Genomic DNA, 26,708 nt, shown 5'->3' on the forward strand with positions numbered 1-26,708 from the left:
GGTGAAAAGAACATTATGGGAACAGGAGAGAGGGGGGTAGCTACTTGGGAGCTGACAATCTCCACTCTTCTCCCTGTAAGAGGCATGAGGGTATAGGCCCATTAGATACAGGGGCCTGTATTCAATACACTGGACATTGACCCTCTCTGGACATTTTCCTTTTGTATGATTTGGCTGCAGTGGTTTGTGATGTGGACAGTGACATTAAGCTTTAAAATGGATAAACAGTAGTCTATTAAATATAGCATTTAAAAATAATAATATTGTAGTACATCTTAAGTATTCCACCCACAAGAATACAGAAGAAATATCTCAAAATAAAATGAATAAACTATTAATAAATAGTGCTGGCGACTTTTCTCCCATTCTGTGGATAGAAGATGAGTAATCACGTGTGGGCTGGGCCTTGTGTATGGTCGACTGTATGGTGATTATGTTGTGAACACTAGCTAATGTAGTTCTCCAGTTTGAAGGGAGCCAGAGTTGATTGGACTGTGACTGCAGTGTGGCCACCAGACCCCCTCTCTCTTCACCAGACCCCCTCTCTCTTCACCAGACCCCCTCTCTCATCAACAGACCCCCTCTCTCTTCACCAGACCCCCTCTCTCATCAACAGACCCCCTCTCTCATCATCAGATCCCCTCTAATCATTACCAGACCTCCTCTCTCATCATCAGACCCCCTCTCTCATCACCACAAACCCCTCTCTCATCATCAGATCCCCTCTCTTATCATCAGACCCCCTCTCTCATCAGACCCCCTCTCTCATCAACAGACCCCCTCTCTCACCAGACCCCCTCTCCCATCATCAGATCCCCTCTCTCATCATCAGACCCCCTCTCTCATCATCAGACCCCCTCTCTCATCATCAGAACCCCTCTCTCATCATCAGATCCCCTCTATCATTACCAGACCCCCTCTCTCATCAGACCCCCTCTCTCACCAGACCCCCTCTCTCATCAACATACCCCCTCTCTCATCACCAGACCCTCTCTCATCATCAGATCCCCTCTATCATTACCAGACCCCCTCTCTCATCAGACCCCCTCTCTCACCAGACCCCCTCTCTCATCAACAGACCCCCTCTCTCTTCACCAGACCCCCTCTCTCATCAACAGACCCCCTCTCTCATCATCAGATCCCCTCTATCATTACCAGACCTCCTCTCTCATCATCAGACCCCCTCTCTCATCACCACAAACCCCTCTCTCATCATCAGATCCCCTCTCTTATCATCAGACCCCCTCTCTCATCAGACCCCTCTCTCATCAACAGACCCCTCTCTCACCAGACCCCCTCTCCCATCATCAGATCCCCTCTCTCATCATCAGACCCCCTCTCTCATCATCAGACCCCCTCTCTCATCATCAGACCCCCTCTCTCATCATCAGATCCCCTCTATCATTACCAGACCCCCTCTCTCATCAGACCCCCTCTCTCACCAGACCCCCTCTCTCATCAACATACCCCCTCTCTCATCATCAGGTCCTCTCTCATCATCAGATCCCCTCTATCATTACCAGACCCCCTCTCATTAGCATTTTCTCAGAGTAGTAGAACGTGTGAAAGCCTCACCACTTTGTCTGACTTTGGCCAGGGATAATTGTGTTATGAGTTAAAGAAATTTGTTCATTTGTTGCTTTTCATCTGTTAGGTTGCTGGCTAGATTATCATGTTTAACACACAGTCGGAAATCCATTGTAAACATTTACAATGAATCTTCTCACCGGTGGCTCCCAGAAGATGGGCTGTTTTACATAAAGCTGATCAAGTGAAGTTGTTTTTGGCCAAACGCAGTGTTGTCACTCCGTCTTGAAGTGTTACAACATAACATTCATTTAACTGAGAGCACACATGTATTTATTTGTTATTGGATGAAACCGTCATAAACCCCTGTGTATTGTGGGTATTTCTCTGGCATGTTATTCCCTTTCCACTCTCTCTGTGTGTGTAATTCCAGTGACATGGCCAGTCAGAGCTTTGAACCTGCCAGACAGGGGGTGCACAACAGCAAACAGCCAGTCTGATTTGTATTAGAGTAATCCTTTAATTGCTTCATGGCAAAATGTCTATAACATATTAAGTAATTCAATACAGCCAGTTAATGGAAAGGCGGAGAGATATCATGTTTTGCATAAAACCTTTAAAGCCATGCAGGCCTTGCAACACGCTCTCTCCTCATTTTGATCATATTCACATCCCAAATAATCCGGCATCTAATTCAAAGCCATATATTCCATGGCTCTGAGAAGGCTACTGCATGTAAGATGTACAAAACCACTTTTCCATTTGAATGGAGTTTCATGGTTAAAATAAATGAACACCATGTTTATTGTATTGTCGATACAGCAGCTGGCATTAAATGATATAGCACACAGTCTGAGCGTTATGAGAGAAGGACGGGAATTCATCAAGCTGTAAATGAAAACCTAATACAAATGCATTTCATATTTAAGAAGGCTACATTTCCATATCAAAGCTAATCTAGCTAAGTTAGTTGGCTAGCGTTGACGGTGTTTATGACGGTATGTCACTATTATGACAGTGTTATGTAGCCCTTATGACAGTTTACATAAAGAGCTATGTATTCCATATCCTTCCAAAGATACAGACTGAGATTGATCATTAAAGGAGATCCAGGAATCTGTCAAAGTGAGAAAGTCATGTTAGGCCCCTAGTGATGGCCTGAGGAACATGGTGATTGACTGACTGGCTGCTCATGAAGACATCACAACCCTATTCACTAATACTCTCTTTGATACAGCTAGCGAGCTCTGAGGATGAGGATAAATGACAAAAATACATATTCCAATGGGCGGGACCAGGTCTTTAAAATACTGTGCTAACCTGTATCTGCATAGCGGACCCCAACCCATCAAATTTAAGTTTCTGAAGATATTCAAAGCAGACATGATGGAAACCAGTAAACCATGAACACTGTTTGAAGATGCATTATGCTCTCCTGGGAGAAAGCTGGCTGTCGTGGAGGTTGGGTTTTAGACATACCTTCTTGTTGACACTTTTCTGAGGAACCAGACTCTTTTAGGAATCATCTGCTTTTCAAATGCATGCATAAGTATGCATAATGAGCACCAATTAGAGTGTTTTCCTGCCATAGGCCTGATTTCACTTGCTTTTGTTATATCAAGGAGCGAGGAATCAAACAATGAATTGGGAGTTCCAAATTGCCCTTATTCGGTTGCCTAGTAACATAATGAGACTAATAAAAAAGACAGTTATGGAATTAAGTTGAAGGGATTGAATGATGAGACGATGGCATGTTTGTAATAAACCCAAAGCAAAGTGGGTGAGTGGGATGGCTTCTTGACAACATTTGACTGCAGACCACAATGGCCCTTCATTGTCAAGGCCAACAGGCGGCCTTACCTACGGCTGTATTGATCACCATGTGAAACCAGTTGAGAGAGGAGCCCCACCAGCCTCTCTCATCAATGGCTGTCCTCCGCTCAATGCAGGGTTAAAGGTCAGAGGTTGCAGCCAGGGTAACTCTGTCAAAAAGCCAGGGTCAGTGGAGTCTCAAGTTCACAGCCTCATAAAGGGAGAGGACAGAGAAGGGACTGAGAAGGATTTATAGGGTCACATGGATTACTGAGGTCTCCTCCTTGTTGTGTTTCAGCTTTAATCCTCCATGAAAACGGCCAGTGTTGCCCTGCCTTCATTCCAGCAGAGAACCAAACTGAATGAGCCTTGACTTGGGGAGAACTCATCTTTGCTTCTTACAATGTGTTGCCTTGAGGATTTATAGGTATGTCGCTATGTGTGTTTAAAAAAATATATAAACTACACTAGCTCTGGAGTGGCACAGCGGTCTAAGGCACTGCATCTCAGTGCAAGAGGGGTTACTACAGTCCCTGGGTCGAATCCAGGCAGAATCACATCTGGCCGTGATTGGGAGTCCCATAGGGCGGCACACAATTGTCCCAGCGTTGTCCGGGGTAGGCCGTCATTATAAATAATAATTTGTTCTTAACTAACTTGCCTAGTTAAATACAAATGTACAAAATAAAAAAAAACTGAAAAAAATATAAATGCAACAGTTTCAAAGATTTGACTAAGTTACAGTTCATATTAGGAAATCAGTCAATTGAAACAAAATCATTAGGCCCTAATCTATGGATTTCACTTGACTGGAAATACAGATATGCATCTGTTGGTCACAGATACCTTAAATAAAAGGTTGGAGCGTGGATCATAAAACCAGTCAGTATCTGGTGTGACCACCATTTGCCTCATGCAGCGCGACACATCTCCTTTGCATAGAGTTGATCAGGCTGTTGATTGTGGCCCGTGGAATGTTGTCCCACTACTCTTCAATGGCTGTGCAAAGTTGCTGGATCCAGAGCATCCCAAACAATGCTAAATGAGTGACAAGTCTGGTGAGTATGCAGGCCATGGAAGAACTGGGACATTTTCAGCCTCCAGGAATTGTGAACAGATCCTTGCGACATGGGGCTGTTCATTATCATGCTGAAACATGAGGTGATGGCGGTGGATGAATGGCAGGACAATGGGCCTCAGGATCTCGTCACGATATCTCTGTGCATTGAAATTGCCATCGATAAAATGCAATTGTGTTCGTTGTCCGTAGCTTATGCCTGCCCATACCATAACCCATCTGCCACCATTGGGCACTCTGTTCACTACATCAGCAAACATCAGCCTACCACTCACCCACACAACACCATACACAATGTCTGCCATCTGCCCGATACAGTTGAAACTACGTTTTATCCGTGAAGAGCACACGTCTTCAGCGTGCCAGTGGCCATCAAAGGTGAGCATTTCCCCACTGACGTCAGTTACGACACCAAACTTTTGTCAGGTCAAGACCCTGGTAAGAATGACGAGCGCGCAGATCAGCTTCTCTGTGACGGTTTCTGACAGAAATTACTTGGTTGTTCAAAACCACAGTTTCATCAGCTTGAAGAGAACAATTTGACACCATTCCTCTGGATCTTGCACTTGTTCACCTTGATGCATTTGTACAATTAGTGAGGCAACTGCTTGTCTGGGTGCGTTAATGAAACCTACATTTACATTTATACTGACTTTATTCCAGGCTTGTAAGATAAAGATCTGTAACCATAACTGGTGCTAAGCAGAGCGCAGGGAAGCCAAAAAGACAATGGATACGGACCAGGGGACAGATATCTCATATTTTGCTGCTGATTGCACTCGGGGTAGACAAGAAGTAGAATTGATTAGGCTATTTTTTACTTGCATCTGCCAGGATCTGAAATGAAATGTTTCATGTTTCATGGGCTAAGAAAAGGGCAGAATTTGTCTTTGTATTGGCCACCAGCGAGAGGAAGAGGGAGAGAGAGAGGGAGAGAGAGAGGGAGAGAGGGAGTGAGGGAGAGAGGGAGATAGGGAGAGAGGTAGAGTGAGGGAGAGAGGGAGAGAGAGAGTGAGGGAGAGAGGGAGAGAGGGAGAGAGGGAGAGAGAGAGTGAGGGAGAGAGGGAGAGAGGGAGTGAGGGAGAGAGGGAGAGAGGGAGAGAGAGAGTGAGGGAGAGAGGGAGTGAGGCTCTGTGTTTTGATCTGTCTGACGGATGAGGGTGGGGGGTGGTGGAGGCGGTGTCTTCTGAATGATGATGGTCTAATATAATCATCCCCCTGTCAGCCCTAATAGGCTTCTCCTGTTAGAAATCACTCATACAGCTCCAACCATTATGTCCAGGCCCTGACAGCCTCATCCATCCACCTAACACAGGCCCAATGCTTCCAAACTAATAAGGAAATATACTGTTCAAGGAGTTCTGAAAAATTAAACAGGTAGCTTATGAACAATTTGTTTCACTTAGATGTTTGTTATATTTATTGATTATTGAAGCATGCCCAATGTTTGAGACATTGGGCAGAAAGAACATGCTGATTAGGCAGGTTCTGTTTTTGTTGGGTTTTATGGTGTACAGTATGGACAAAAATATTTGCAGTATTTCCCCCTTTTATTTTTTACACATCTCATGGTTGTGTGAGTTGTTGGATTTAATGGATATTTATATCCATGGATATTTCCATTGGTTGAAATAAAATAATTGAGATTTTATGAATAGCTCTGCAGCTATTGTTGGAGTTACATTTAGAAAAATATCAATATTTATATATTTTGTTCAGCCACTCTCCAGGCCCATAACACAGTTGAAGACATTCTAATTTTAGCTTAGCGACTGAGCTTTAGAGGAGTCACCCATCTCTATTTTTCCCAGCACGATGCCTGTCTGCAGTACACCTGTCACCGCTCTCCCACAGGACACTTTAAACACGCTCACTCTCCTCTTATCTCTCCCCGTACCACACAGACACAGAAACACACACACACACACACACACACACACACACACACACACACACACACACACACACACACACACACACACACACACACACACACACACACACACACACACACACACACACACACACACACACACACACACACAGAAACACACACACACACACACAGAAACACACACACACACACACACACACACACACACACACACACACACACACACACACACACACACACACACACACACACACACACACACACACACACACACACACACGCACGCACAGAAACAGACACAGACGAGAAAACTGTCTCGATCAAAAACGAGGAAAACTTTTTCTTAGTCCTCTCCTTGAAAGACCATGTCTCATCAAAAAGTACTATTTCATTATCGATCATGTGGTATACAGAGACTGGTTTCTGTCGCAATAGGCAAATCATTGTTTAGGTTGGTGCTTTGTATACATATGCATAGAGTATTTTCCTAAAATGGTAATGATGCATTGACATCACACGTCTTGGGTTTTCTTTCTTATGCATATGATGTAATTACCTGAATATTCTTCACACTAACTGACAATAAATATTTGAAGTAGGTGAGGGTTGGAATAGCCTTGATACACATTAGTAACACATACATGTATTCTGCTTTTACAGTTTGCCTACAGACATTATGCATTTCTGTTGCACAGTTCAAAGACAGTAGTATTGCGACACTGCCAGAAAAACATTTGCTCAGACAACCAAAACAATAATAGACTTCGTTCCTTATGTTTTCCTCTGGCATTTGGAATCATCTTTCAAACAAATAGTTTTCATCTTTCTCCTTATTGATGCTCATGCAATGATTTGGACATAAATCCCTATGATCGCTGTACTCTCTCCTATCTAATTTGGCTCTATACACAAACAACTTCAGCAACCTTAGATCTGCAGTCACCTCTCTCTCTCTCTCTCTCTCTCTCTCTCTCTCTCTTTCTCTCTCTCTCGCGATCTCTCTCTCTCTCTCTCTCTCTCTCTCTCTCTCTCTCTCTCTCTCTCTCTCTCTCTCTCTCTCTCTCTCTCTCTCACACAGACACACGCAGACACACGCAGGCTCACCTGCCCCTGTGTAGAGAGGGCACAGTCACCCTCCAGATGCCCCTCTCTAGCAGGGGGCGGTGTATGTACAGTACGTGAGAATGTAGTATGTGTAAACACACTCTCATGCTGTTGATCCCGAGACAGGGCATAAGGTGTGTGTTGATGAACAAGAGCTCGGTGAGGTGGGTTGTGGGGCCATTGTGGTTCTCCACGCTCACTGGTTTTCTTTGTGCCATGAAAGGCTGGCGCTACTGTACAGCCAGGGACAGAAAGGAGCTGTCTGTCATTGGACCGGCTGGTAACACTTGTTTCACCCACTCGTCGAGGGGGGCAAGGAGAATAGAGGAGAGGCAGCTGGCAGGCAGAATAGGAAATGCAATGGTAACAGTGTCAACAGCTGCCCCCACGGCAACATAGGCCAAACGGCTGGAAACAGCGGGACCAACATGAAAAGCAAAGTGTTTGGATAGCTGGGGGAATTTGCTTCATACTGTATCTACTGTGTGTGTACACATGTGCTGCTACAATGATACATGAATGTGTTTGTGTGTTTTCTCATTAGGTCTTTATACTGGAATCTTAGTCATTACGGTGGTGACGACACATTGCCACAGAATGCTAAGTAAACAGGAGAAAAACAACAGCTAAGGAGAGGTGAAACACAGCTGGAGAGACATGGACACCTTTTTATTTAGATTTATCATACTGGAATACAGGGGATTGTAATGTACTTCAGTGAGTAATAGTCAAGCAGAAAAAGGTATACTTGTTGAGGTCACTCAGGTTCAGTAAGCTAACACCGAGCGATGGAGAATTATATATGCATATATTTTGGGGGTTTATTTCCTTCAATACTCTTTTCACTAAATAGTAAATCTTGTCACAGCTTCCCAGGGATGAGAGGGAGATATAGTCAAGTAGAATCCTCCTAGTCATTCTCCCTGGCTGGAACAGTGACCTCTACCTCAGGTCAAGATGACCCCCTCAAGACACAATAAATCAAGATGTAACCTCTCACGCCCAGTTCCCCCTGCTATCACTGGTCCCCAGCATTCTTTCACTTCCCCTGTGCAGTGCCTGACCCCCAGTCCAAACAAACTGCTTATCATCGCCGCAGCGACAGGTACGACAGCTACAGCTGAAAGACAGCTCCAGCTGATGACAGGTATGGCTGGTCCAGCTGAACGACAGGTACGACAGCTCCAGCTGAGCAACAGGTACGACAGCTCCAGCTGAATGACAGGTACGACTGGTCCAGCTAAACGACAGGTACGACAGATCCAGCGGAACGACAGCTCCAGCTGAATGACAGGTATGACTGGTCCAGCTGAACGACAGGTACGACAGCTCCAGCTGAATGACAGGTACGACTAGTCCAGCTAAACGACAGGTACAATAGCTCCAGCTGAACGACAGGTACGACAGCTCCAGCTGAACAACAGGTACGACTGGTCCAGCTGAACGACAGGTATGACAGCTCCAGCTGAATGACAGGTACGACAGCTCCAGCTGAACGACAGGTATGACAGCTCCAGCTGAACGACAGGTACGACAGCTCCAGCTGAGCAACAGGTACGACAGCTCCAGCTGAGCAACAGGTACGACAGCTCCAGCTGAACGACAGGTACGACAGCTCCAGCTGAGCAACAGGTACGACAGCTCCAGCTGAATGACAGGTACGACTGGTCCAGCTAAACTACAGGTACGACAGATCCAGCTGAATGACAGGTACGACAGCTCCAGCTGAACGACAGGTACGACAGCTCCAGCTGAGCAACAGGTACGACAGCTCCAGCTGAATGACAGGTACGACTGGTCCAGCTAAACGACAGGTACGACAGATCCAGCTGAATGACAGGTACGACTGGTCCAGCTAAACGACAGGTACAATAGCTCCAGCTGAACAACAGGTACGACTGGTCCAGCTGAACGACAGGTACGACTGGTCCAGCTGAATGACAGGTACGACTGGTCCAGCTGAACGACAGGTACGACAGCTCCAGCTGAATGACAGGTATGACAGCTCCAGCTGAACGACAGATACGACAGCTCCAGCTGAACGAAAGATACGACAGCTCCAGCTGAACGACAGGTATGACAGCTCCAGCTGAAGGACAAGTCCGACAGCTCCAACTGAACGACAAGTACGACAGATGCAGCTGAACGACAGGTACGACAGCTCCAGCTGAACAACAGATACGACAGCTCCAGCTGAACGACAGGTACAACTGGTCCAGCTGAACGACAGGTACGACAGCTCCAGCTGAACGACAGATACGACAGCTCCAGCTGAACGACAGGTACGACAGCTCCAGCTGAACGACAGATACGACAGCTCCAGCTGAACGACAGATACGACAGCTCCAGCGGAACGACAGGTACGACAGCTCCAGCTGAACGACAGATACGACAGCTCCAGCTGAACGACAGATACGACAGCTCCAGCTGAACGACAGATACGACAGCTCCAGCTGAACGACAGCTCCAGCTGAACAACAGATACGACAGCTCCAGCTGAACGACAGATACGACAGCTCCAGCGGAACGACAGGTACGACAGCTCCAGCTGAACGTGAGGAGTAATCTTGCCTAAATGTTACACTCTCCCTGGTTCCCTCTCTCCTTCTCTTTCCTTCCCTTTCTCTCTTTTTCCACTTCACACTCTCCCTGGTTCTCTCTTTGAGAACAGATAACTCTGTTCAAGTCTTTCTTTCTTGATTTTTAAAGGCAGTGTTGAGCTGTGGGTATTGTAATTATCATGACACAGAACACATTCTCTGAATTATTTGAGGATAAAATATATTCATATTTTATATCCAAACTATATCCAGTCTATTTGAGGATTTTTAAACATGGTTTATGGTAGATGAACTATACAAACTTCAGCCTACATTAATATAGTCTTTATTTAAGCCTTAGTTACATCCAATTTGGGCACAAGCTTTAATTCACCTTTAAGGAACCATTGTTGGGCATGTATCTATGAATCTAGTGGTATTATCTACCATTTGCCAACTTTAAAACCTTGCTGGGATTGCTTCCTACGAGAGCTTATTCCATCTGTGACCGGGAAGATTTGAAGTTTATTTTATGCGCGTTTCATTACTTGAATCATAAAGCCTCATTGGGGTCATCTGGGAATAAATGTGACCATCAGTTTACATTCGTAGTCATCATTAGAAGAATACATATCAGTGAGATTACCTCATAAACCTTGGGAAGATATCCTCTCCCTCTCTAGTCACTTCAGACATGGAGAAAGTATTCATGTGGGCTATTCCAGTAAATGTGTAAAACGTGTACTATTATAGTTGTGAAATAGCCACCATTTTGTAGCCATGATGAATTATCCCTGGCCTTTTTCATGTCACCTGAGACCAGAAAGCTGTGGTTTAGACAGAGAGAAACACAGTGCTGATAATACTGTAGGAGGAAAGCCTACAGAAAGTGGTGTCTGCTTTTCATTGACCTCAAATACCTTATCTGCACCTTTGATGCCAGGGCAGGGTGATTGGCAGGTCAATTTGGGATAGTATCGGCTGATGTACTTGGCGCTCTTAATGCTCTTTGCAGCATATTAATCTGCTTAATATGAAAACTGTCATAATCCATCCCTCCTTTTCAGGAATATACATTGCGGAGGGAATCATCAACCCGGGTCACCTGTCACAGAATTCCCATTCCGACGACGTTCTGGGATTTCACTTTATGGAGATTATCTGAGATTATTTTTCATGTTTGTTGAATCTAAATTAGTTTCTTATTCTCTTCTGTATAAAGGAGCGATGGTTAAATGTCCATGGATGGTACAGCAGTATGTCCACTGTCTCTTTGTCCAGTTCCTGTCAAGCCATCATCGTGCTGACGCCGTGCCGTCCCTCTGAGTCAGCTGTTAACTGTGCAAATTAACAGACTCTGTGGTCAGGGTTCGGTAGGTTATTTTCTAACTGTAATCCGTTACAGTTACTAGTTACCTGTCCAACTTTGAAATCAGTAACGTGGATTTTGGATTACCCAAACTCAGTAATGTAATCTGATTACATTCAGTTACTTTTAGATGACTTTCCCCATAAGAGGCATTAGAAGAAGACAACAAATGTATGTTACCAATTGAATGACATCTATTGCAGGATAAATCAATGTTAAAGTTTACATAGCTGGCCATATATGGATGTTAAATTGTACTTTGTAGGTTGGTTATGTAGGCTTCTTCTAACCCATCGCTTTCCACTACATATAGTAATACAATTAAATGATATATTTACATTAAAAACCCAAGTCTATCAGAATTCCAGTCATTCCAATATATGTTATACCCTTTCATCTTCAAGAATAAGACTTGGAAACATGGAAGTATAGATTAGCCAAATTGTTTTACCTGAGCATGACCCCAAAACAAAGGACTTATTAGCCAGCACTACTCTGTTGTTTTGTTGTCATGGAGGACTAGCCTATTGTTTACCATTTTGTTGGTGACACTTTAATATCTTGATAATATGCAGCTCTTTAAATGAAAACCACAGATGAAACAGTAACAAAACGGCCGCCAAACCTCTGTTTTGGTAAAAGCTGAGGGATGAACCTGGAGAAATGTAACCACTCTCAGATTAATACACAGAGCTACGGATGCAAGGACTGACCATCCATGATATCAAAAGTTTTTGTTTTATCCATGTTATGATGCTATACAGTGTTTGTTTACGTTTACAATGTTTGCAAACATTGGAGAAAAACAAGCCTATATTTTGAGTTCTCATGGAATGTGACAGTTGAACTAAGCTCATGAGGCATTTGTATTATTTGTATTTATTATCGATCCCCATCCCCGCTCTTCCTGTGGTCCGGCACAATTAAGGCCATTTAAAAAACATTACAATACATTCACAGACTGTGTGCCCTCAGGCCCCTACTCCACCGCTGTCACGACTCCTACCAAAGGTGGCTACCCTTCCTATTCGGGTGGCGCTCGGCGGTCATTGTCACCGGCCTACTAGCTGCCACTGATCCCTTTTCCCCTTTCTGTTTATTGGTTTCACCTGTTTAGTGTGTAGGCTGATTAGTCGGGCTATGTTAGCCAGTAGGCCCGTCTGCTCTTTGTGCAGGATTGTTTAGTGTGTAGGCTGATTAGTCGGGCTATGTTAGCCAGTAGGCCCGTCTGCTCTTTGTGCAGGATTGTTTAGTGTGTAGGCTGATTAGTCGGGCTATGTTAGCCAGTAGGCCCGTCTGCTCTTTGTGCAGGATTGTTTAGTGTGTAGGCTGATTAGTCGGGCTATGTTAGCCCGTAGGCCCGTCTGCTCTTTGTGCAGGATTGTTTAGTGTGTAGGCTGATTAGTCGGGCTATGTTAGCCAGTAGGCCCGTCTGCTCTTTGTGCAGGATTGTTTAGTGTGTAGGCTGATTAGTCGGGCTATGTTAGCCAGTAGGCCCGTCTGCTCTTTGTGCAGGATTGTTTAGTGTGTAGGCTGATTAGTCGGGCTATGTTAGCCAGTAGGCCCGTCTGCTCTTTGTGCAGGATTGTTTAGTGTGTAGGCTGATTAGTCGGGCTATGTTAGCCAGTAGGCCCGTCTGCTCTTTGTGCAGGATTGTTTAGTGTGTAGGCTGATTAGTCGGGCTATGTTAGCCAGTAGGCCCGTCTGCTCTTTGTGCAGGATTGTTTAGTGTGTAGGCTGATTAGTCGGGCTATGTTAGCCAGTGGCCCGTCTGCTCTTTGTGCAGGATTGTTTAGTGTGTAGGCTGATTAGTCGGGCTATGTTAGCCAGTAGGCCCGTCTGCTCTTTGTGCAGGATTGTTTAGTGTGTAGGCTGATTAGTCGGGCTATGTTAGCCAGTAGGCCCGTCTGCTCTTTGTGCAGGATTGTTTAGTGTGTAGGCTGATTAGTCGGGCTATGTTAGCCAGTAGGCCCGTCTGCTCTTTGTGCAGGATTGTTTAGTGTGTAGGCTGATTAGTCGGGCTATGTTATGTTGCTCTTTGTGCAGGATTGTTTAGTGTGTAGGCTGATTAGTCGGGCTATGTTAGCCAGTAGGCCCGTCTGCTCTTTGTGCAGGATTGTTTAGTGTGTAGGCTGATTAGTCGGGCTATGTTAGCCAGTAGGCCCGTCTGCTCTTTGTGCAGGATTGTTTAGTGTGTAGGCTGATTAGTCGGGCTATGTTAGCCAGTAGGCCCGTCTGCTCTTTGTGCAGGATTGTTTAGTGTGTAGGCTGATTAGTCGGGCTATGTTAGCCAGTAGGCCCGTCTGCTCTTTGTGCAGGATTGTTTTGTGTTGCTCTGATCACGTTCGATGTTGATGTGTTTCGTTCGTGGATTTTTCTCCAGCCTGTTTGAGTCCCCGTGTTTGGGGCATTTGTTTTGTGTGCGCCCTGTGTTTCGTGGGGTGGCTTATGTTTGCCTTGTGTCCAATGAATAGCACTATCATAGCACTACCCAGAACTCTCTGCTGCCTGCGCCTGACTTCGCACCCACTACGCCCAGAGCGTTACAGCTTCAATAATCACGTAGCCAGTTGTGAAGAGAAAGAATCCTGCTAAAGCATTCAATGCCGTGATTCAGAGAATGCAGACGACCAGATATGATCGGTCTTTTGTCAGTGTTCAGCAGAGAGTCAATCAACTCTTTAAAATCCAGTTTCAACTGTTCAGAGCTGCCCTTCATAATGTCATTAAAACCAACATGGACTATGATAGAATCAATTTCCATGTCCTGGCGTAGTACATTCAGGAGCAGCTTTGTAATGTCATTTACTCCATCTCCGGGATAAGACATTGTTTTTGCACCAGGAACGGTCACATTTCCTACCATGGAGCTGCCCAGAATCACGGCTGGCGAGAAGGACGAGGAAATCCGCCCACTCCCACGCTTCTCAGGATTCAGGGAATCCTTTACGGATGGGCGAAAGGCAGGATAACTTGAGCATCACGGAATCCACACAAAAAACAAGTTCTGTGTTCGTATTTCATGAATATCGGTTTTGTTTCAATCAAAAATAACAAACTGAGTGTTTTCCAGCATACAGAGGGTTCAATACATGACAAGTAATGAGGGAAATGTAAACCAGGTGTGTGGGAAAACAAGACAAAACAAATGGAAAATGAAAGGTGGATCGGCGATGGCTAGAAGACCGCTGAACGCTGCCCGAACAAGGAAAGGAACCGACTTTGAAGTTGTGACAATAGGCTGGGATCCGCACTATGCAGCTGTTGCAAGTGCGCATTTTTCACTGGCTGTCCACTGGTTTCAAATACAATGATTGATAAGCAGCTTAAAGTTGTTGAATTCAATCATTATTCGGTTCAAATACACATTTAGATTTGTGAACAGCAATCCATAACAGCCACAATCCCTAAGGCACAAATAGCTAAATGAGAGAGCAGCAGTGTGATTCACATCAATGCGCTGTGTAGATATCAATAATAAGTGATATCCAGATCGCCGTAGACTACAACACTGCTGTCATCCTTACCTCCAAGCGTTTATTCAAGATGGATAATCTTTGGATGACGACAACAGTCGGCATAGCATGGACTGTACCTACAAAAGCCTATTCTTGCTCTTTTCCCACGATCCATCAAACATATTTGGTGTGTCATCATAGTGGTCTCTGATATGTGGTCAGACACGCTCAGGTGGAACAAATTTAAACTTGCACCTTTTTTCAATACTGATTTGAATGTTATTGAGAAAAAAGAGAAGTATCAAAGATTTGTTTCGCAAACGTCCTTTCTGAATTTCTAAGTAATCCTCAATGTAATCATGTAGTTTTTCCAAAGTATCTGTAATCTGATTACAATATTTTTGCTGGTAACGTTCCAGGCTGTATCACAACCGGCCGTGTTTGGGAGTCCCATAGAGCGGCGCACAATTGGTCCAGCATCGTCCAGGTTTGGCCGGTGTAGGCTGTCATTGTAAATAAGAATTTGTTCTTAACTGACTTGCCTAGTTAAATAAAGCAGAAAAAATATGTAACAGATTACAGTTAACATGTTTTTGTAATCCCTTACATGTAACGGATTACATGTAATTTGTTACTAACCCAACCCTGTCCGTGGTGAACTGGAATCTATTTAGAGGCCCGAGGAGAGTGTGCAAATTATCCATGTCTTTTTATTAAGCCCAGTTCTCTGCGCAAGAGGAGAGTTCCCATTTTTCTGGATGGGGCAGGTGCAAATTTATTCCTGAAGAAGCGCCGTAATGTCCGTACTCCAGCAGAGTCCCACCCTCTACCTAATCAGCCCGCAGCTTGAAAACTTTCCCTGTCCTGGCACCCTCATGCTGGGAGGCACTGCTGAGTGTGATTAAAAATTATTCCTCATTTGAGGGCCTAGTCGTTCGTAACATTTCCATTAAAAATTGGTGCCATGTGGCTAGACCCAACATTTGATTTTTGATCATTATAGTTTGCTGGACGAATGTGTCGGTCAGTCTCTTCAAGATAATTACTGACACTCTCAACGTGGTCTGACTGGGCCAGAAGGCTTCTGTTGTTAGAGTGTCCTCTGCTGTCATCAGCTTTGTTTTCTCTCTGAGGGGCTGTGTCCCCATGGCAGGACTCTTGTTGTGCACTAGATAAATGACAGAAAAGGAAAACGACATTGAACATTTAACTCAACTTTCTCAAATGTTGTGGTGTTGTTTGTTTCCTAAATTGTGACATTTATAGGCAGTCATTACAGTTGACAGGCAGTAGGCCTATATAAAGTAAGATATTTGGCTCTTCCTGGGGCTCTATAGATAGGTTGGTTGCTTGTTGTAGTTATTGTCCTCCAATGACAACTAAATTAAACATCCACACAAAGATGGGTCACCCAAAACAAGCCATCGTCATTGGCCGTTCCACCCACAGGATTCCATGAGTAACTGTAATTCACCAGTTGGGTGGGCACTGAATATGAAATCCACTAAGATATGATTTATGAGCCCAAAATGAGCAATGAAATCCTCTATCCAATTCTGGGAAAGGGAGGGAGGGAGGTACCAGTCATAAGCATAGGAAAATTATGTTTTGGGGTGACAGTGACAATTCCATGTACTTTCCATATTCTCTGTGTAGGAGCTGATGTCATACAGAGACTTGCCAGAGATAATGAGGTTCCTTTAATCATGTGAGGCAGAACTTTGAGCTGCTTTGCATCTTACTTGCTGAAGAAAAAAGGGGGGCTCTAATTACTGTTACGCCAAAGCAGGAATCACACAGCTTCCTGTCCACTGGAAGTGATGCTAAGTCCTAACCAGTCCTGACAGGAAGTCACACCAAAGACTGGATTTCAATTCTGACAGGACACCAAGAAAAGATAAACAAAAACAACAACATCAATGTTGTGTCAACTGACAACCGCCAAATGTGTGAAGTTCTCTGTAGCTAAATCCTTGAATAGGACTCACTGAGCAGGAATAGCTAATTGTATTTATTTACCTATTTATTTGTTGGTTTGTCAGTTCAGCTCAAACATACTTGTGATATAAAATACATATATTATAGCATATATTGTACATACAGAATGTACTATACTGCTGTCAGATTTCATGCAATACATGATTTGTATGTCTTGTTAATGCATATCTTCTACATATCCTTATCTCAGAAACCCTATGCTGATGCCTCAGTTGAGAGGAGTACTGATGAAACCAGAAACATCAAAAATACAAACTCATCAAAATACGAGCTAAACTTGACTCTGATACAAATCTGCTTCTGTCACAAAATGACAGTTCATGATGCCTTTTGGAGGAGAAAAAACTACACTAACATGTAAAATAACAGGGAAGGCATTGCATTCCTCCCTGGTTCTGAGAGATGAATACCAAACAAACTCAACTCAGATTATTTCTCCCGCTAGACTTATTGGGGATAACACCTAGGGTTGTGAAGAATTCTTGTTAGCCGTGCTGAATATTAATTTGGTCCATTTAAATCCCCCTGTATTTTCACACTAACACAAAACATTAAATGGACCACAGTGGAAATAACCATAGGACTGTTAGTTTCACCACACTTAAATTCCTTTGAACTAAAATGGCTGACTAGAGATTAGCCTTCCATTCCCTCAATTGCAACATCCAGTCTAGTTTCATCCATGAGCAAAAACACACCATACCACACGCACAAATTGCCTGTGATTATTTGCATCTAAAACACTATCTGACGTGTTATTTCATAAATGTTTATCTTTATTTAACTAGGAAAGTCAGTTCAGAACAAATTCATATTTACAATGACAACAACAGTGGGTTAACTGCCTTGTTCAGAACAACAGATTTTTATCTTGTCAGCTCAGGGATTCAATCTTGCAAACTTTCAGTTACAAGTCCAGCGCTCTAACCACTAGGCTACCTGCCACCCCATTAACCAATACCATCTTCTTATTCTGTATGTGTATCATCTCAGAAGTGGCATGCAAAACGCTTAACAATAATGCTGTGTGTTATACATGGAGCCATATTTCATCCTTGTACGCATTTACATCCTGTTAACAATTTCCAGGGCCAGATTAGAGGTGGCTGAGACAGCGGCTCAGATCCCATGAGAGGGAGGCTTTGGGAGCTGATAAGCCTTGCTGTTATAGGAAGCCAGGATTAATAGATATGACCAGGCCATGGAGGCCCTCTGATTATGCCGGCAGAGAAATGTCCCCAACCTGTCGGCCCCCGCGTGATTAAATACAGCCTGAGCTATACAGGGACAGGGAGGACGTGGAAGATGGCAAGGATGGGGAGGCCGAGGGGACTGGAGATAACTCATTTTATTAATGCAAGTTGGTTAGCCGGCGGATGGTAGGTGGAGATTGTTCGCGCTACAGAGGTGAGCAATGGCACCAGGAGAGCTCACCCCTGATCACACAGAGGGCAGTTTTAGCTGGAGCTTTTCCCAGTTCTTCTCCTCTTTCGTGCTTTCTCGTTTGAACAGTTTCTCTGTGTCCATCCATACTGTAGCGAGTGCCTGTATTGGAACGATTGTGGATGGCTGGTGTCCTAGCGTGGCTAGAATCCACATGTACACATGCATGTACACACACACACACACACAAACACACACACTTTAACATCTGACTAATTTCACAACAAACAAGTGCCTTAATATTGAGAAACATTAGTGAGAGTACATTAGTGAGAGTAGAATCTAAAGTTTATTCCCCATTTTCAATCACATACTTGTTCACTCCTTTCCTTTTAAGTCCACATCCTGGGCCAGGACTTTTGGCCAATACTTGTACAAATAATTAGGGCTGTGTATTCATTAAAGCCCTATAGCTAAGATTCAACACAGGACTTTGCGTTGGAAAGAGGATTACCTAATTTACTTCTTCAAAAACATGTACTCATTATTGATTGAAATTATTTCTGTATTCTGCTGCTTTTAATTAGTTGTGTTGATGACCCATCAATGGCAATAGAATGAGGAATTCTAACCAGCCACCTTAATTAAATAGTATCTCACTGCTTAATCAATGCTTTTAATTATTCACATTATATTTTCTGCGGTATCAATTTGGCCCTAGGTTAGAAGCAGGGGGAAATACTGAATGTGTAGCCTACTTCCACATTGATTCATCACTGAAATGGCCATTAAGTTCAGAATCCTCTTTTAATCTCTGCAACATGAGCCATTTAGCACCGATCCATTAATTTGTTATGAACGGAAGAAATTCGGATCATTTTGATTTGAATTTCAATTGACCAAAAATCTCCGCATACAGCGCTTCAACAGCCAGTACAGAATTAATACACATACGGCTGTATGGTGTAAGAGCTCTTCAGTTATTTCAAATCAGCACCACAATGCATGTGCTTTATTACAGTTTCATAGGCATATTGATATTGCATTCCTTTTGGGTCTAGCAATCCACTTCCCAAAATTTCTATTAAATTATTTTCTTTGAACTTTTTTCCAAGTTATTTTCGATACTTATTTTTAAAATTTTTGTATTATTATTTTTATATATATTTTTTTTAAATATTTTTTTCTTCCTTTATATATATATATATATATATATATATATATATATATATATATATATATATATATATATATATATATATAAGGTAGCCCTACTATTATTACCATGCTATAGAAGTAAAAAATAATTATATATATATATATGTATATAATTATTTTCTACTTCTATAGCATGGTAATAATATAGTAGTGATACCTTTCTACACATCTCATCCAGTTCCATGAACTAGCTCCCTGCCACCCTTCCTTCTACTGAGCAAACTGGAAGGCCTCAGTCATCATACTCGTTTTAGCTCAAATTTGGTGGGATCAAAGGTGGCCAGCTGGGTGGGGATGGGGGAGCAGATGGTTGCCTGCTCGGAGGGCCAAGGCAAAGCCCTTCAAGTTTTAACACCTCCTCTCCCCCGTGTGCCTGGGTGGGGGGGCTCCGGCTCTGTGAATGTATCTTAGCCTCCGTGGCATGACCACCAGCCTTCCACTACACGACCCCCTGCTCGCTTCACATATGGTGCCAGCCAACATGGGGCCTTGAGCTGGGTTCTGGGCTGTGACCCATGGAGGGAGGAAGACAATTCAGGTGGTACTATTACTGGAGGTATCACTCCACTCCTGAGGATGCGTGTGCTGAGACTTAACTTTATTAGGAATTTGAGTGTTTTCTTCTTTAGGAATCACATTTGGAACCTGAAAAGAGACATACCATATCTCACAGATAAATATTTTCCCAACAAAAGTAAACTTGAAATAAAGTAGCCTTTTTACATTTGGGAGAAGTCGATTTCACCTGTTTCCCTTTCATAACCCCAGCTCCAGTTGATCTCCATGGAGCCAGGAAAGCTTGGCTTCGGAAGGGACTGAAGGTGCTGGGCCGGATTAATCCTTTGCCAAATCAACTTTGCCTCAACAATCTCAAAGTTCCAAGAAGGGAGAGCCTGCTGGGAATTTGAAATGGTTTGGGGTTATGACTATCAGACTTGTTGGCCTTGAGAGCACAAATGTAGCCCCTTGAGATTAATTTGCAGAGGGAATAACTTCTGTGGGGAGAAGGGTTCAAATTCACAGACTAATGTTTTTGGGGATAACTTTTTTCCATAAATCCATCTTAAGCAGTCACATTTTCTCTGTGGCTAATAGGATCATTATGTGAGTAATCTTTGCAAATCTGACAGAAAAAAAGAATGACCTGGCATTCAACTTCTTCCTTTCGGTAAATGAACTAATTCAAGTGTCTTTCCTGTGGGAGAAGAGGAAAAAAACCTTGGACTGGCAATGAGACCAAAAAAAGAAAGAGAAAATATATCATCTTCTCAGGGAAGGTTGTGGGCTAGTAGCCAATACAGGTTGGATACCATTAACAATTTGAGCACACTGTGAAATCATTTTGAATATTGGATAGCTCCCAGTGTGTTTATGCTAGAGACTTGTCGTTTTTTATAGAGGCTGCAGCTCAATGCCCTCTTTCGGCCAATATAAAGTTTGCGCCTATTTCATAACATGGGTCTTGTGAAAGAGGCCTTTTTCGACCCATGAGGAGCCGACAAGAACATCGGCAATAAATGGTCTTTAGCTGTTTAATCGTCTATAAAAGCTATAAACGAATAAGTCATCACCATCGAAACATGAGATTCTCCCGAACACGACAGTGTTGGTTGTTTGGCTCTACAACATCCACAAGCTTTCGGCAGTCATCTGAACTCTCTTTTATTTTTTATTTCACCTTTATTTAACCAGGTAGGCCAGTTGAGAACAAGTTCTCATTTACAACTGCGACCTCGCCAAGATAAAGCAAAGCAGTGCGACAAAAACAACAACACAGAGTTACAAATAAACAAACGCACAGTCAATAACACATCCCCGGTGCCGACACATTCAGAAATCAAAAGATGGTTTAGTATTTCGTTTTAAAGCGCTAACAAAGGCCAAGAGAACAAGAAACACTTTTCAATGAGAAAACAGAAAGTCACTTTCAAAGATGTAGCCTGCAATGCAATACTCATGATAATTTTAAGCAGAACAAAAACTACTTAGACTACATTTGAACACAACTGGAGAAGCTTCGCTATTTGGCATCTTCCCAATTAAGTAGCATAGTTTTGTTGTTTGGCGACTTGAAGAGTATTAGGGCCTGTCACTCACAGCCCACCTCTTCCAATACATTGTGGGAAAGTGTGAATCTAATTCTACTAGATGAAGAGCTGAAATTAATATAACATCCTGGCATTGAAACCATACTTGATTTTTGAAATTCACATACTATATTTTTGCATTCTGAGAATGAATCATGCACAATTGTGTCGTTTCCCGTTATTCGTTGATTTCGGTAGCGCATCCCCATATCTAATTGATCAGCTGTTATCAAAGCTGAAAATAGTATGACATCCGGGCATTGTAATTCATTTTCTAAATGTTGCATACTATTAAACTTTATTTTTTTTGCATGCTCAAAAAGCCTACTGTTTAGGATGTAAGTATGGTATTTGCTACATTTCCTTCACCCAACTCATCCCAAAACATCTCAATTGGGTTGAAGTCGGGTGATTGTAGAGGCCAGTTCATCTGATGCAGCACTCCATCACTCTCCATCATCTTGGTCAAATAGCCCTTAAACAACCTGGAGGTGTGTTGGGTCATTGTCTGGTTGAAATACAAATGATAGTCCCATTAAGCGCAAACCAGATTGGATGGCATATCGCCGCAGAATACTGTGGTATCCATGCCGGTTAAGTGTTTGTGGAATTCTAAATAAATCACTGACAATGTCACCAGCTAAGCACCCCCACACCATCACACCTCCTCCTCCATGCTTCATGGTGGGTACCACACATGTAGAGATAATCCGTTCACCTACTCTGCGTCTCACAAAGACACGGCGGTTGGAACCAAAAATCTCAAATTTAGACTTTAGATTTCCACCTGTCTAATGTCTAAGCAAGTCTCTTCTTATTATTGCTGTCCTTTAGTAGTGGTTTCTTTGCAGCAATTCGACCATTAAGGCCTGATTCACACAGTCTCTGAATAGTTGATGCTGAGATGTGTCTGTTACTTGAACTTTGTGAAGCATTTATTTGGGCTGCAATCTGAGGTGCAGTTACCTCTAATGAACTCATTCTCTGCAGCAGAGGTAACTCTGGGCCTTCCTTTCCTGTGGCGGTCCTCATGAGAGCCAGTTTCATCATAGCACTTGATGGTTTTTACGACTGCACTTGAAGAAACTTTCAAAGTTCTAGAAATGTCCTGTATTGACTGACCTTCATGTCTTAAAGTAATGATTGACTGTCATTTCTCTTTGCTTATTTGAGCTGTTCTTGCCATAATATGGACCTGGTCTTTTACCAAATAGGGCTATCTTCTGTATACCACCCCAACCTTGTCACAACACAACGGATTGGTTCAAATGCATTAAGAAGGAAAGATATTCCACAAATTAACTTTTAACATGGCACACCTGTTAATTGAAGTGCATTCCAGGTGACTACCACATGAAGCTGGTTGAGAGAATGCCAAGAGTGTGCAAAGCTGTCATCAGGCAAAGGATGGCTACATTGAAGAAAATAAAATGTATTTTGATTTGTTTAACACTTGTTGGGTAACTACGTGATTCCATATGTGTTATTTCATAGTTATTTCATAGATTCCATATGTGTTATTCTATTATTTTCAATGTAGAAAATATTTAAAAAATGAAGAAAATGTGGGTATTTTTTTTACCTATATTTAACTAGGCAAGTCAGTTAAGAACACATTGTTATTTGCAATGACGGCCTACCCCAGCCAAACCCGGACGACACTGGGCCAATTGTGCGCCTCACTATGGGACTCCCAATCATGGCCAGATGTGATACAGTCTGGATATATACAGTTGAGTTAGAAGTTTACATACACTTAGATTGGATTCATTAAAACTTGTTCTTTAACCACTCCCACTTACATGGGGACAAAGATCGTACTTTTTGGAGAAAGGTCCTCTGGTCTGATGAAACAAAAATAGAACTGTTTCACCATAATGACCATCGTTATGTTTGGAGGAAAAATGCGGAGGCTTGCAAGCCGAAGAACACCATCCCAACCTTGAAGCACGGGGGTGGCAGCATCATGTTGTGAGGGTGCTTCGCTGCAGGGGGGACTGGTGCACTTCACAAAATAGATGGCATCACGAGGGTGGAAAATTATGTGGATATATTGAAGCAACATCTCAAGACATCAGTCAGGAAGTTGAAGCTTGTTTGCAAATGGGTCTTCCAAATGGACAATGACACCAAGCATACTTCCAAAGTTGTGGCAAAATGTCTTAAGGACAACAAAGTCAAGGTATTGGAGTGGCCATCACAAAGCCCTGACCTCAATCCTATAGAAAATGTGTGGGCAGAAAAAAGCGTGTGCGAGCAAGGAGATCTACAAACCTCACTCAGTTACACCAGCTCTGTCAGGAGGAATGGGCCAAATTTCACCCAAGTTATTGTGGGAAGCTTGTGGAAGGCTACCCGAAACGTTTGACCCAAGTTAAACAATTTAAAGGCAATGCTACCAAATACTAGTTAATTGTATGTAAACGCCTGACCCACTGGGAATGTGATGAAAGAAATCAAAGCTGAAATAAATCACTTTCACTACTTATTCTGACACATTCACATTCTTAAATAAAGTGGTGATCCTAACTGACCTAAGACACATCCTTTCTATGTCATTTTTATGTATGTGTGTGTAAACTTCAAACTGCCAACTTCAACTGTATATATTATATACTTACAGGGGCCCTAAAATTAAAAAACATATGGCTAAATTATAAATTAAACAATTACATATGTTAGCTTAGTTGATATTGCAATCTAAGGGCTTAGACCTACAGGGGTGGTCAACATTGTCCTTCTGCTGGGTAATGGTCAATGCATAAAGAATCTCATAAAATATTATATGAATGAGATAATATTATATAAATGAAATAGTTTACACTGTCACGTCTAATCAAGGTGGGTGGAATCAGGCGCAGAGAGCAGATAGCGAAATGACAGTTAATTCTCCGGTGAACAAGAAACACGGTCAACCCAATACACACAGGGTGAACAATCCAACACAGGATAAAGACGTACCGGAGAATATGAACACAAGATACACCAACTGACATGAATAACAAATGAACAATCCCGCACAAAACAAGGGCGGGACAACCTACTACATATACAGACACTAATTAACTAAACAACACACAGGTGAAGAAACTAATCAGACAAAACCAGCAGATACACGAAAAGGGATCGGTAGTGGCTAGTAGGACGGTGACGACGACCGCCGAGCACCGCCTGAACAGGCAGGAGAGCCAACCTCGGCGGAAGTCGTGACAGTACCCCCCCCCTGACGCGCGGCTCCCGCAGCGCGCCACCACCATCCTCGAGGACGACCCGGAGGACGAGGTGCTGTGTGATCTGGGTGGAGGCGGTGGAAATCTATCAGGAGAGAAGGGTCCAAAATGTCCCTCACCGGAACCCAGCATCTCCCCTCCCAGTCCACGGGGTACTGTAGGCCCCCCATCCGGCGTCTTGAATCCAGAATGCCTCGAACTGTGTACGACGGGGACCCCTTGATGTCCAGAGGGGGCGGAGGGACCTCAGACACCTCACCTTCTTGCAGGGGACCAGCCACCACCGGCCTGAGGAGAGACACATGAAACGAGGGGTTAATGCGGTAATACCTAGGAAGTTGTAACCTGTAACACACCTCGTTTATTCTCCTCAGGACTTTGAACGGCCCGACACACTGCAGCCCCTGCTTCCGACAGGGCAGGCAGAGGGACAGGTTTTGGGTCGAGAGCCAGACACTGTCGCCCGGTGCAAACACGGGGGCCTCACTGCGGTGCTGTTCAGCGCTCCTCTTCTGCCGCTCTCCCGCTAACCGTAATGAGTCCTGAACGGCTTTCCAGGTGTCCTTGGAGCGCTGTACCCATTCCTCCACCGCAGGAGCCTCGGTCTGACTCTGATGCCATGGAGCCAGGACCGGCTGGTAACCTAACACACACTCAAAAGGAGACAAGTTAGTAGAGGAGTGGCGTAAGGAGTTCTGGGCTAGTTCGGCCCATGGAACATACCTTGCCCACTCACCAGGCCGGTCCCGACAATAGGACCGCAGAAACCTGCCTACATCCTGATTAACGCGCTCCACCTGCCCATTACTCTCGGGGTGAAAACCTGAGGTTAAGCTAACCGAGACCCCCAGTCTCTCCATAAATGCCCTCCACACTCTTGACGTAAATTGGGGACCCCGATCAGAAACGATATCCTCAGGCACCCCATAGTGCCGGAAGACATGGGTAAACAAAGCCTCAGCAGTCTGCAGGGCCGTAGGAAGACCGGGCAACGGAATGAGACGACAGGACTTAGAAAACCGATCCACAACGACCAGGATCGTAGTACTTCCCTGGGATGGGGGAAGGTCGGTAAGAAAATCCACCGATAAATGTGTCCACGGCCATTGTGGAACGGGGAGAGGTTGTAATTTACCTCTAGGCAGGTGCCGAGGAGCCTTGCTCTGAGCACACACTGAGCAGGAGGAGACATAAAATCTCACGTCTTTAGCCAGTGTGGGCTCGAATAGAAAGCACACGGGCGGAGTTTGGATGGCACGCCCAAGCGTTGGGACAGCACGGCTCCAACCCCTGCCTCGGACGCATCCACCTCCACTATGAAAGCTAAAGAGGGGTCCGGATGCGCCAACACGGGCACATTGGTGCACAGCTCCTTCAGACGACTGAAAGCTCTGCCCGCCTCTGCTGACCAGCGCAAGCGCACCGGTCCTCCTTTCAGCAGTGAGGTGATGGGAGCAGCCACCTGACCAAAACCCTGGATAAACCTCCGGTAGTAATTGGCAAACCCTAAAAACCGCTGCACTTCTTTCACTGTGATCGGAGTCGGCCAATTACGCACGGCTGTAATGCGATCACCCTCCATCACCACCCCGGAGGTGGAAATACGATACCCCAGGAAGGAAACGGACTGCTTGAAAAACTCACATCTCTTCGCCTTGCAATACAGGTCATGCTCCAGTAGTCGCCCAAGTACCTTATGCACCAGAGACACATGCTCCGCGCGTGTGGCAGAATAGATCAAGATGTCATCAATGTACACTACCACTCCCTGCCCGAGCAGGTCTCGGAGAATCTTATCTACGAAGGATTGGAAAACGGCTGGAGCATTCTTCAACCTGTATGGCATGACGCAGTACTCATAATGACCAGAAGTAGTACTAAATGCGGTTTTCCACTCATCTCCTCCCCGGATACGTACCAGATTATACGTGCTCCTCAGGTCCAGTTTTGTGAAGAAGCGCGCCCCGTGAAATGATTCCATTGCCGTAGCGATGAGAGGTAGTGGGTAAC

Source organism: Oncorhynchus masou, chromosome 32 (genome assembly GCF_036934945.1).
Source record: "Oncorhynchus masou masou isolate Uvic2021 chromosome 32, UVic_Omas_1.1, whole genome shotgun sequence".
In the NCBI taxonomy this organism is placed as follows: Eukaryota; Metazoa; Chordata; class Actinopteri; order Salmoniformes; family Salmonidae; genus Oncorhynchus; species Oncorhynchus masou.